This window comes from Palaemon carinicauda, chromosome 1 (assembly GCF_036898095.1).
Source record: "Palaemon carinicauda isolate YSFRI2023 chromosome 1, ASM3689809v2, whole genome shotgun sequence".
In the NCBI taxonomy this organism is placed as follows: Eukaryota; Metazoa; Arthropoda; class Malacostraca; order Decapoda; family Palaemonidae; genus Palaemon; species Palaemon carinicauda.
This window is the reverse complement of record NC_090725.1, coordinates 265,755,152-265,768,356: the sequence shown is the minus strand read 5'-3', so window position 1 is coordinate 265,768,356 and position 13,205 is coordinate 265,755,152. Positions and strand designations below refer to the sequence as shown.

Below are 13,205 nucleotides of genomic sequence, written 5' to 3'. Positions count from 1 at the left end.
CGGGGAAGATCATCAGGACCATCAGTCCTCCGATGGGGTGTCTCAGTCAAAGCACTTCCCATTAGAAGGAAGCTGAACAGCAGAAGAGCCCGAAGGACTCACTTCCCCCTTCGAAGGATGTACGGAAGGGGGAGGAGAGCCCTCAGCACCATCATCCTCAACTGCACCTGCAGAGGATTGCCCAGCCCTTAAGCCCCAGGGAAGCCCAAATCTGTAAGAGATCATCATTAGACAAGGAGTTATCAATGACCTCCCCGGAGGAGGAGGGGGAACCGCCCCGCTATGGGAGGCGACGCCCTCTCCCCCCACCCAAGGTCGGGAAACAGAACTATGGCCTGCGCTACCACCCGGCCGACTCTCCTTAGGAGCCGATCGAGGGGGAGCTTCGGTGGAGGTTTGGGCGGCGAAAGAAGAATCTCGAGAACCTTCCTCCTTCAAAGCAACCCCCGAAGGAGAACGGTCTCTCTTGGACTTCTTCTTACGCCGGCGGCCAAACCTCTCCCACTGGGAGGCTGACCACTCCCTACACTCACAACACATGTTCTCCTAGTCACACCGTCGGCCCCGACACTGAGGGCAAAGGGTGTGAGGGTCCGCATCTAAGGCCAACATAGCCTAAAGGTCCCACAAGGGCAGCCGGCGACACCAGGCCACGTACGCATTGTAAAATAATAATAATGAAAGTCAACTTCCAACCAACACACAAGCTGTAGAAAGAAAAAGCAGAAAAATTAAAGGCTGTCACGAGGACGATGAACAGACACGTCTGATCACCGCCGAGCCAAAAGTGAAGTGAAGCAAGTCACCGGTGTGTGGGGGGGGAGGGGTAGCAAGCTACCCTTCCCCTACCCCGCGCTAACTAGCGCGGGGGTAATTAACCCTCGTTAAAACTATTGGCTCGTCAAATCAGCTGCGCTAAAAGGTAAACCCAATGTAAATAGCATGGTTTGTAGTTCGGTTACGGAATAAAGTGTGGTTTGTATTCCAGTTACGGAACAAATCATATATTAACCATAACTAACATCCATTGTTTATTTAAGGGAGGTTAACGATAGATTGTGAGTACTGTAATCAATTGTGGGAGCTGTTCTGTTTTTTGTATGATTTAGTCATTGGCTGGAATTTCAAATGAATTAAGATCCAAGAATTTGTGAACAAGTTCCTGGATGATGTTCTACAACAATCATGCCCACTTTTCCTCTTCAGTTCCATCATGACAGCAGTTATAATAAAACATCTCGCTGGGAGAAGCGTTCAATCTCTTTTGGTAATATATTACAAAGTAATCTTATATTTTATTACAATGTTGTAATTTCACCTTCTTCATTACCATATACAGTACAGTACATATAAAGTCTTTCTTAACTGTATAGATGCTCATGTTAATGTAAAAAATATCACCAAAAAAAATTCCATATATGGTTGGTATGCATAGCACATCTATTTTCCTTTGCCATATTCACACATGGCTGCCACATATGTTTAATTGCAACCAAAGTGAGTCATGACTTAGTAAATACCATCTGGGGAAAGCAATATAAATTACGGCATAGGTATCAATACGGTACATTAACTTTTAACCAAATCTATGACGCATAAATTTTTTGACTGGTTTGTAAATGGTACAAACCAGAGGTTTTGGGAATTTCCCAACAAAAAAAAAAATACATTTGAACTATGGCGATCTAATAGAAACGCCCCTGCCTGGTGATCACCAGACTAGAGTTCAAGTCCTCCTCAAACTCAATAGTCACTTGGGTGTCTGCAACCTCACCATCCTTGTGAACTAAGGATGGGGGTTCGAGAGAATCAATAGGTCTACCTTCTGAGTCATCAGCAGCCATTGCCTGGCCCTCCCTGGTCCTGGCTAGGGTGGAGGGGGCTAGGGGCCTAATCGTATGAATATTGGTCACTCTCTAGGACATTGTCCTGCTTGCTAGGGCAATGTCACTGTCCCTTGCCCCTGCCATTCATAAGTCACCTTTAAACCTATGGGCCAGAATTTTGTTGCTATGGGGGATAAGGAAACTAGTAAACAGGTGGTTAACACAAATAATCATTCAGAAATTAATAGAACTGCAGTGTTTGATGATCAGTTGGGAAAATAAGTAAAATTATAGAACAACACAGAACTACATTTCCAATAGAGAAAATTTTCCTACGGTAAATATTGTGCATTCAACGAATTTGACCTTTATTTCAATCGCAAATAAACCATTCTACCATTATCCTTCCCTTCCCAACAGACACAGGTGGGAACCTGGGACTTTGGGAGGGCGAAAACAGGAAAAAAAAACGTGATTATTAACAGTTTCACGATTTGTAAAAGAGCACAGAACCTAACAAATCCACCTAACCTAACCTAGTAATTCCCAGGCCACACCTTACCTGGGGCATACCCCAGGACCCACTCTTCCCAGGTCAAAAACCTATTTTATTTTACATTAACACAATTTTCCCAAAACAGTTTTAATTAACATATTTCAATAAAACATTACTAGTAAATTTGTTTAAACCCATAATCATGAATCACTGGGTAATTATAACCAAAGTAAGAAAATCTAAGTTTGTACAAGTGATAATTAACGCCGAAACACTAGCCCATAGGGCTAACAAGCATAGTGAAATATATTCCACTTTACAGAACATAGAAGCATTGAGATCATTTTTAATAGCGAGCGAAGCAAGCATAAGGCAGAACAAAAAACCATTAAATCATTAGCTCAATTAATTATGGAGGTATTTGTAGTACGATAAACACTGCACGAACACCTCCATGGAAAATGGGATACAAAGTTATGTTTTCTATGAGTCTGGAAGTCCTGGCAAACAAAAAGTCCAGTGTTTTCACAATGTTTCATTAATATTACTTGGAAGTCAACCCCCAATAACTAAAAAATTATGGCTTTCCAGCTGAAATCATTATCAAAACATTCAAAATACCTATAAATACACCATGAACCAGTTTTTCAATGCCGTTTAAGATATTGTTTTAATATAAAAATTTACCCACAAACCTACCTAGGTCACAGACCTAGGCCCCCCCCTTCTCAGGTTACAGACCTAGCCCCCTTCTGAGACCTAGGCAGGGGCCAGCCCCTTGGATCCCCATCCCAAGGTCACAGACCTAGATTTAAATAAATGAGTGATAGAAATATTTTGGGGAATCATCATCATCATCATCATCTCCCACGCCTATTGACATAAAGGGCCTCGGTTAGATTTTGCCAGTTTCTATCTTGAGCTTTTAAATCATCACTTCTCCATTCATCTACTTCACGTTTCAGTCCTCAGCCATGTAGGCCTGAGTCTTCCAACTCTTCTAGCACCTTGTGGAGACCAGATAAAAGTTTGGTGAAGTAATTTCTCTTGAGGAGTGCTAAGAGCATGCACAAACCATCTCCATCTACCCCTCATCATGATCTCATCCACATATGGTACTCAAGTAATCTCTCTTTTAGTTTCATTTTTAATCCTGTCCTACCATTTAACTTCCAATATTCTTCTGAGGGCTTCGTTCTCAAATCTACAAAATCTGTTGGGTATCGATTCATTTTTATACCACAACTCATATCCATACAGTAACTCCAATCTCTATAGCCTGATTTTTATGTAATTTCAGATGATTTGATTTCCAAATTTTACTTAACCTAGTCATTGTCTAATTTGCTTTTTTCAACCTTTCATTAAACTCTAATTCTAAAGATCCTGTATTAGAGATCATAGTTCCTAAAGATCTAAATGATTCCACCTCATTAATCCTTTCCCCTTCCAATAATATTTCCTCTTGTCATCATCTGTCTTTCATCTATTTATCTTGAGCCCAACCTCTTGCGATATTTCCTCCATTCTGGTAAGCGTCATCCGCATACTCTAGGTCTGCTAATTTCCTGTTACCAATCCAGTCCAATCCTTCTCCACCATCCCAACTGTTCTATGCAATACAAAATCCAGAGGAGGATAAACAACAAAGGTGACAACACATTCCCTTGGAGTTCTCCACTGTTCACTGGAAAATTGTTTGAAAGGACTCCACTAACATGGACTTTGTACTTGCTCTGCTCCTGAACACAATCAAATTTACATATTTGAGAGGAACTACATAATAATGCAGGACCCTCCATAAAATTGGCCAGTACACACCATCAAATGCTTTTTCATAGTCCAAAAATACCATCACAAGTGGATTTCTATATTCTGCACAAGGGTGTACCACATGCCTTAAAATGAAAATTTGGTCAGTTCAATTTCTACCTTTCCTAAATCCCGATTGTTCATCTCAGCTTTACATCAATCTTTCACTCTAGTTTCTTTAGAATAAGCATACTACATATTTCATGACAACTGGCGTGTTTGATGTCTCTATAATTATTGCAATCAGTCAGATATTTCTTTGCTATTTTCACCAATACTCCTCGCTCCCATTAATCAGGTCTTGCCTCTTCAAGCTACATTCTACAAAATAATCTTGTAAGTATTCTGGGAGTCATTTCATTTTCAGCCAATATCATCTTAGCAGTCATTCCATCATATTATTATTACTTGCTAAGCTACAACCCTAGTTGGAAAAGAAAATAGCCCAGTGGGTAAAAGAAACAAGGGAAATTAAAATATTTTAAGAACCGTAACATAAAAATAAATATTTCCTACATAAACTATAAAAACTTTAACAAAACAAGAAGAAGAGAAATTAGATATAATAATGTACCCAAGTGTACCCTTAAGCAAGAGAGAACTCTGACCAAAGACAGTGGAAGACAATGGTGCAGAGGCTATGGCACTACACAAGACTAGAGAACAATGGTTTGATTTTGGAGTGTCCTTCTCCAAGAAGAGTTGCTTACCATAGCTAAAGAGTCTCTTCTACCCTTACCCAGAGGAAAGTAGCCACTGAACAACTACAGTGCAGTAAGTAATCCTTAGGTGAAGAAGAATTGTTTGGTAATCTTAGTGTTGTCAGGTGTATGAGGATGGAAGAGAATTTGTAAATAGAGTCCTTTTATTATACGTCATCAAACTTCCGGTCCGCCATCTTGGAGGACAAACAAAGACGCGTTCAGTGAATAACTGTGGTTGAACTGTTGAATAGTTAGCCATCTCATCACATTCACATTCACACAATGCCAAGTTTTTGCGCTATTGTTGGCTGTGGGAATCGAGGACAAAGAGATGACAAGAGTTTCTACCGCATACCGGCAGTTATTCAGAATCAGGACAAAGATACAGAAGAATTATCCAAGCGCAGACGGGACTTGTGGTTGACCACAATATCACGGGCTGATCTACATGAATCCTCACTACCCTACGCACGTATCTGTTCTGATCATTTCATATCAGGTCAGTCTCGGCTAGGCCCAAAAGTATCATTATTCCTGTGTAAACATGCTATATCCGATCGCATGGGTGACTTCACAAGTATCATCGTCAGTTCAGTGTGTAGTGTGTGTGGGGGAGGGGGCATCTCAATTTTTAAACATCAAGAGGGGCATCTCAGATTTTCAAAACAAAAATTAAAAGCGCCCATATTGGCTATATTAACAAAGGCTACTTACCTAGGTCTCTATTTCGTCAAGGTGCTCATGCCTATATATAATTAAGTGTATATTTATATTTATTTTAATTTGTGTATTAAATTGTGCAGACATACAGGCCTATGTGATGAATAAACATTGGTTATAAATAATAATAATATCTGAAAGCTGGTTTAACCCGAAGGGATCTTCAGCTTATATATGAAACATCGAAAAAATAATTAAACTTGCGCATTTAATTGCAAGGAGGCAAAACAATCATCCAAGAGCATTACAATAGAGTTTGTCCATCATATGTTCATATGTATATAAGAAATTATAGCATTTGTAACCAAACACAAACACAATGGTTAGGCATGAACTGATAAAGATTTGACATTATAATGCAAAACTTTTACATAAATTTTGACAATCAAAAATTATAAGACACAAGGTTACGCTAAATGATCAACATTAGCTTTATAATCATAAACACTCTCTTCATTGGCCCAGTGTTTATCTAATTTTGGACTTAAAAGCATTAAAGGGAAAAACAACAAATTCTGGAAGCAGATTATTCAATGGAAATAATCCTCAATAATTTGACTGAATGAATTCTGCATCTGGCATGGATCTAGGCCATCAATTAGATCGAGTTTCTGCTTGTAAAAACGCTTATCATCACCCGACAATTGTTTGACAAAGTCGCTCTCATTGTCCATATTAGCTGTAGCAGCCGCCATGTTTTCGCTTTGTATGTCCTCCAGCATGGCCGCCCGCGATTCCCAGTGACGTCATTGAAAGGACTCTATAGGCCAGACTATTCGACGTATGTGTGGGAAAAGGGAAAGTGAACCGTAACCAGAGAGAGGTATAAATGAAGTACTGTCTGGCCCATCAAAGGATCCCAAAACTCTCTAGTGGTAGTATCTCAATGGGTGGCTGGGGGCCAAACTTTCCATCTCTTGAATTTTTTAATGATAGCTTCGACTTTAAACACACAGAATTCAGTCATGGGCACATCAAGGCTTTCCTCAACTTTAGGTATATTCTATCAATCATATTATTCTCTTTGTATCTCCTATTCATAACATCACCAAAGTGTTCCATCTAACGTTCTCTTTCTTCATCTTCTGTTGTTATAACAGATCCATCCCTCTTTTTGATGGGTATATGCTTCTTCTTCTTTGTCCCAGTAGAATTTCATTAATAATTCCTGGCTTTTCTTTTGACCTTCGCTGTCAATACTGGAATACTTAGCATTCTCTACGTTATTGTTTTCATTACTTCCTATTAAACTTTCAACAATCTATTTCTGTTTTTCCTTCCTTTTTATTGTATCCCAAGTTCCATTTGATATCCATGGTTTTCTCCTTGTAACTGCATGTCTCAAAACTTAACTACCAACTGACTGATATATGGTCTTAATATCATGCCATTCTTCATTAATTGTCTTCTCTTTTTCTCATAGTCTGTAAGAATGCAAATTTGATTCGATTCAGGGGAATAGGAAGCCAACATTTTGTCTAATTTTTCATGGATTTATTTTGCTGCCCAGATAATGTTGTATAGAGAAGAATAGATTAGTTTTCTTATTATCTATCAAGTAAATTTTTCCCACCAAAAACCCCCGGTTCCCACTCGGTGGCCCCCATTACCGTAGGATGTGTTAGGTTATATCTTATTAACTATTTCTTTGCAAAGGAAATAGGAAATTTTCGAAGAAAAATGGTGTTTTTCAATATAAAACGGCATTCCTTTTCCATGTTTACGGTAATACCGAATAATATACGATTCATGTATTTGGCCAGACACTAAGTACTGCACTACACAACTATCACACCTTGTATACCAAAACCTAGCATAGCAAAATGTAAATGGTTCATTTACATATGTATTACGCAGAATCATCCAAACTTCTCACAATGCATAGGCTCTTAAGTTACATAAGGGGAGCCTTTGTATATCAGCGGCCCATTCCTCCCATGTGGATTAAAAATGGATATCAACTAACCTAAACTTTCCCCCCTAACCTAACCTACAAGCCGTGTCCTTACCTAGTTACCTTATGGGGTTCTAAGTTAGCCGTAATCAAACATATAGGTGGCCGCTATCATACATACACCCCACAAAAGGCATTTTATTTTTGGGTTAAGGAATGATGTTTTGGCCTATGTTGGAGAAGCTGTGCTACACTATGTTTCATAACTTTTAGCAAGGCAGAAATAGAAAGGTACACAGCAAAATCACAATATGGCTTCGTTTAGACCCCTGTCCAATTCAGATCCCATGGTAGGTTAGGCTATACTCAAGCTAGGATAGCAACGAGAGACCAGCATTGGACAAAACGCCCGTCCGGTTGGTTACACTTTATGACAACATTTGCAGATGTCCCCTAAACTAACTGGTTTGTTTGGTAAAGTTTGCTTTTTTTACATATAATTCTCATACGTGACAAACCACCGTATGGATTCATTTAACCCCCAAGACACAAGGACCAACATTACGCCAAGCGTTTTCATCAGTTCTGATAACATATAAACCCACAAACCGACCTTATTTCACAAGCCTCCCTACTATTCATGTTTATAATAGCCATTACACAACGGTCTAGTGAGAAGGATACTTTTAACTCACCATTTCTTACGATCAATAAGAGTTCCAGCTCGGTACGAAGAAGTTTGACTCGGCTAAGATTTGTTGTTGCTACTCGTGTTCTTGCACTATGACAACCTCCATTGGGTACAGTCAACAACCTTGGCTCTCTACTTTACTAGAGTTAAGCGTTGACCTGAAAGTCACCCCAATTATTATTATTATTATTATTATTATTATTATTAGCCAAGCTACAACCCTAGTTGGAAAAGCAAGATACTATAAGCCAAGAGCTCCAATACGGAAAAATAGCCCAGTGAGGAAAGGAAATAAGGAAATAAATAAATGATGAGAAAAAATTAATAAATCATTCTAATAAAAGTAACAACGTCAAAACAGATATATCATATATAAACTATAAAAAGACTAATGTCAGCCTGTTCAACATAAAAACATTTGCTGCAATTTTGAACTTCTGAAGTTCTACTGATTCAATTACCCAATTAGGAAGATCATTCCACAACTTGGTCACAGCTGGAATAAAACTTCTAAAATACTGTATAGTATTGAGCCTCATGACGGAGAAGGCCTGGCTATTAGAACTAACTGCCTGCCTGGTATAACGAACAGAATGGAATTGTCCAGGAAGATCTGAATGTAAAGGATAAGCGTTACTTTTATTATTTATTTATTAAAGGACAATTTTCACACCAAGCTTAATAGATACATCCGTTCACTAAATGTGGGACAGTGGGAAGAGACGTATTAAATATAATTATATTTTCAAATTCGCCCTCTCTCTTGTGTCTTACACAAGGTAAGGGAATCTTAACACATTCTCTGTCGAAACCAAATACAGTAAAGTCGAACCTCTTTCTTTAACCTTAAACAAATAATTTCATTAACAACAGATTTAGAATGTGGGACTATTTCGATACAGTAGCCTACATAAAATAATCATCGTTATGCTTCAGATAAAATGCAACTTGCAATATTAAGGTTACACTGTATTTTCAATATTTTCCCAAATTCAGAAGTAGGGTTGCTGTTTCCAACTTAAATATAGCTATTTTAGTATAACAACTAAATCAAAAACCTTAAAATGAACTATTGCACTCATTTCCCATTTGTGAACATCGATTCTAAACAGTCACCATTTTGGCCTTTAAGCACAGGAGACTGAATATAATAACAGCTCCAACATTGTGCATTAAAGGAATAACACAAAAGTAAAATTAACCGGTAGGCTAATCACGGAAATAGAGGAGGTTTATCGTGAATGTGGTAAGTATTTTAGTGTTTGCAAAGCATAACGCACTTCCCATATATATATATATATATATATATATATATATATATATATATGTGTGTGTGTGTGTGTGTGTATGAGCAGTTTCCCCGTAGGATATGACAACCTATTTTTGGCCCTTTCATTTGATATTCGTTAATGAAATTTTTACCCCAGCCTTTTTCATGACATAACCACAGTCCGTTACCAACATATATTGTGCACAGTTTCTGTGGTTGCATTATCATGATGCAATCTTGATTCCGAGTAACCTACCGCTTTGTAATTTGCGGAAAAGTTATATATCAATTTAAAAAATCTTCACAGGAAGGAAAGATATTGTACGTAGCAACTTGCGCCTGAAGGTAGAGGTGGGTACTGAGGAACTACTAGTCTACAGTCTACTACCTACAATTCAAGAGAGAGAGAGAGAGAGAGAGAGAGAGAGAGAGAGAGAGAGAGAGACAAGTGTTCACCATAAAGCGTGGCCACTTGTTTGGGAAGTGTATTTATAAACATAAACCATGTCCACAAACAAATAGCAAGTAACACATTATCTCTCTCTCTCTCTCTCTCTCTCTCTCTCTCTCTCTCTCTCTCTCTCTCTCTCTCTCTCTCTCTCTCTCTCTCTACACACACACCTACGATAAAATCATCAATGGTTTCTTAAAACAATCGCAATAGGTCTAATGATGATTTGGAGACAGGTGAACGCAGTCGTATTCAAAGTAAATAATGAGGAAGATTGTTATGATTTCACGAAAGTAATGAAGTGAGTCGTTCAGCGGTCATGCTAACTTCTAAATAAAAATCAGAGCCTTTTTTTCACAGAACAGATTACAAGAAAATTATATCCTAACTTGAAATTGCCATAAAAGAAAAGTCCTTTTTATCTCCTTCTGTGGTTGTGGTATTAAATTCACCTGTAAAATTTAAGGATAAAGATATCTGGTGACGGAACTTTGAGCTTATTTTGACAATGAAATAATTCTTGAAGAAATCTAAAGGCAAACTTTATTGGCAATAAATAACTAGGCTTTTAATAATTCAAATAATTTAGGCCTAATAACCTGGGTAGGCTATTTGAGCTGTCAATTCTGTTTCTGATAAACAAATATTACAAATGTTCTATCAATTAAACAAATGCACGTAGAAATCTTGGATCATTAACTCAATTTTATGACATAAGTACAAATGACAATTGCTGGATTTAGTGTGATGAGGAGGTACTAGCAGCTTGATAGCTCGTAAAGTCAAACCAACAGCCGAATTACAATTTTTCTTTGTTCGACTTTCCTTAAGAAGATTCCCAATCATCAACTGTGACTCTCCTGGCCTGTACGAAAGCTTGACTATATGGTTCATATTTTATAAATCCAAATAGAGCCTACAACAATCTCTGGAGACTCCACTAAAAGCCTGTTACGGTTACAGATAGTAACTGGATTGAATTTATGAAACAATGACCATATATATTGTCCGACATGGGACTGGGAATGCCATTCAGCACTGAGGTGCAACATGGGAATACCCCACGATTGCACCATGAAATAAAAATTGAAAAAGAAGTGCACAACAACATGGAGGAAAAGAAACGAGAATGAAAGTCAATCAAGGCTAACAAATAGTGCTAAGACCTTTTATTGATGCCTGTTGACTATAAATTAGCAGTCAATCACACCTTAAGAATGAAGGAGAGATTTTAACCGAAAGCATATTCACCAGCAGTCATTCATTAATTTCTTCCACATTGACAGCGGTTAATAAACCCGACCATTACGACATTTACAACTTTTCTATTTTTATTAAGAGACGCATTCCTAGTAATAGCAGAGAGATAACACATAGTTTGTTAACGCTTCTGTTAATCTAATTAGTGATTTAGATATATGACAACTAGTCGCTGTGGGGTGGCATAGCTGGGATTGAAAAGGAATGGGGCTGCAAACTAAAATTTTATTATAATTATTACTACTTGCTTAGCTACATAACCATTCTAATCTTGGGAAAGTGCTTTTTTATAATATATATATATATATATATATATATATATATATATATATATATATATATATATATATATATATATATATATATATATATTCACAACAGCTGACACGCAATTCGCTAAATATATAACATCAAACCATAAAAAAAGAAAAGCTTGAAAGGATAAAATTGGGCTTTACAGCACAGTGTTGAAGCCTGATGCCATTCATCACCCAAGTCCATCTAGGGTAAAACCCAAAATTTACACTGCGAGGTTAAAGTTAAAAGAGGTTGGCCAGCAAGATGGATGAATGGAAACAAGAGGTAAAGTTGAAGGTTATAAAACAATGTAACTACGAGCAAAGGGAACACTGCAAAGACTCGTCAGTAATAGGCTACCTACCGCACACCACATGCGATGCACTGACAGCACCATTCCCTGTTCCCCAAAGGATAACTTCTTTAGTAATTTCGTTCCCTTGACATGCTCTATGACTTTCACTCAATCCTTTGAACTCATGGGCATGTATCCTCCCATCCTATTCGGACCCCCAGATGCGTCCCTTCAATCTTTTGAACCTAACCTCTTGGTTAATTTGTTCTCTTATACATACCAACCAGTTCTCTAGGCAATCAGTTTTTTTCCCTTTATGCCACAAATGGACCATCTTCACTTCTTTCACACGCCCGTTTTCTTGCTCCCTCCCCAATTTCTCCCTTTCACAAGCTGCAACTCCACCAGACAGTTTCACTTGATGCACGATTTTCCCAAAAAGTTTTGACTTGCAGACATCAATGATGCAAAGCATGATGAGAGAGGGGCAGAGAGTATGACAGTAGTAAAGATTATAGGGAACACAAATACTGGAACAACGGTAGGTGAGAGGGGGTATAGTAGAGGTGGCGGTTGTTCCAAATGAGGGGAATTCAGAAAATTGGCCTCTCCACTATTACACTATAAAGTTCAACTGGTTCCATTTACACCTTGAAGCAAAGCGAGAGAAATGGCGGTTCCCACATCTACGCACATGCTTGCACGTACCAGCTTGGCTTGGTTGGAAAGTAAATGAAATGAGTAAGACCTAAAGGTATACAGATCTTACGGTGCACTAAAAGTCTACCTCTTGCAATGCAATCTTCCCACACTTTCCAGTCACAAATTTCAGTCTTGTCACTCACAGCCACAGTATAATGGGTAAAAGCTATTTACATGGTTCTCCCTTGGGTGATAAAACAAAATAGAACAAGGTACATTTGAGGTGGGTAGTGCAGTATTTGATTGGAAAGTAATTTAACACAGTATATTGAACATTATAGTATTGAAAGTTATGTTCATTGTTATTCGTTGCACCTTCCACTTTTTATTAGTGTGTTTATCACATAGTAGTCACCGTTTGGAGGGAGAATTAATATTTATTACTAATTTTGACTTGGGTGCAATATGACTGAATACAATTCGACAAAATCTATAGCCTTCTGACTGTCGATTATGCCTTTCTCCAACAACTCCCGCTCTTCTATCGTGGATTATTACTTTTATGCCACAACTCGTCAAACGTCCAGGGAGGGTGAGGGGTGTCCCTCCTGGTGGCCATATAGAGGTACCCCTTTTCTGGTATCAAATGAATAGCTGAAACAACAGCCGGTGGATATGCAAAAGAAGACACTTCTTCATGCTCTAATGACCTCATCAGGTCATAGGTTGCTAATCCCTTATCCAGCTACTGCTATGGGTATGCAACAGCCTTCTTTAGTCACAAATTTTCAGAAACTCCATCACTTGTCTTCTAAGGGTAATGTCTCAACTGCTTACGTTAGTACAT

General features: G+C 38.3%; 1 protein-coding gene across 1 annotated transcript in view; it reads right to left on the bottom strand.

Annotated features, from left to right (window-relative positions):
- Positions 1-8,300, bottom strand: part of LOC137656020 (pterin-4-alpha-carbinolamine dehydratase 2-like) — an 89,260-nt gene extending 80,960 nt beyond the window's left edge. The window contains exon 1 of the mRNA XM_068390204.1: positions 8,148-8,300. The gene's annotated coding sequence lies outside the window, so the exon portion shown is untranslated. The remainder of the gene's footprint in view (positions 1-8,147) is intronic.
- Between the last annotated feature and the right edge of the window lie 4,905 nt (positions 8,301-13,205).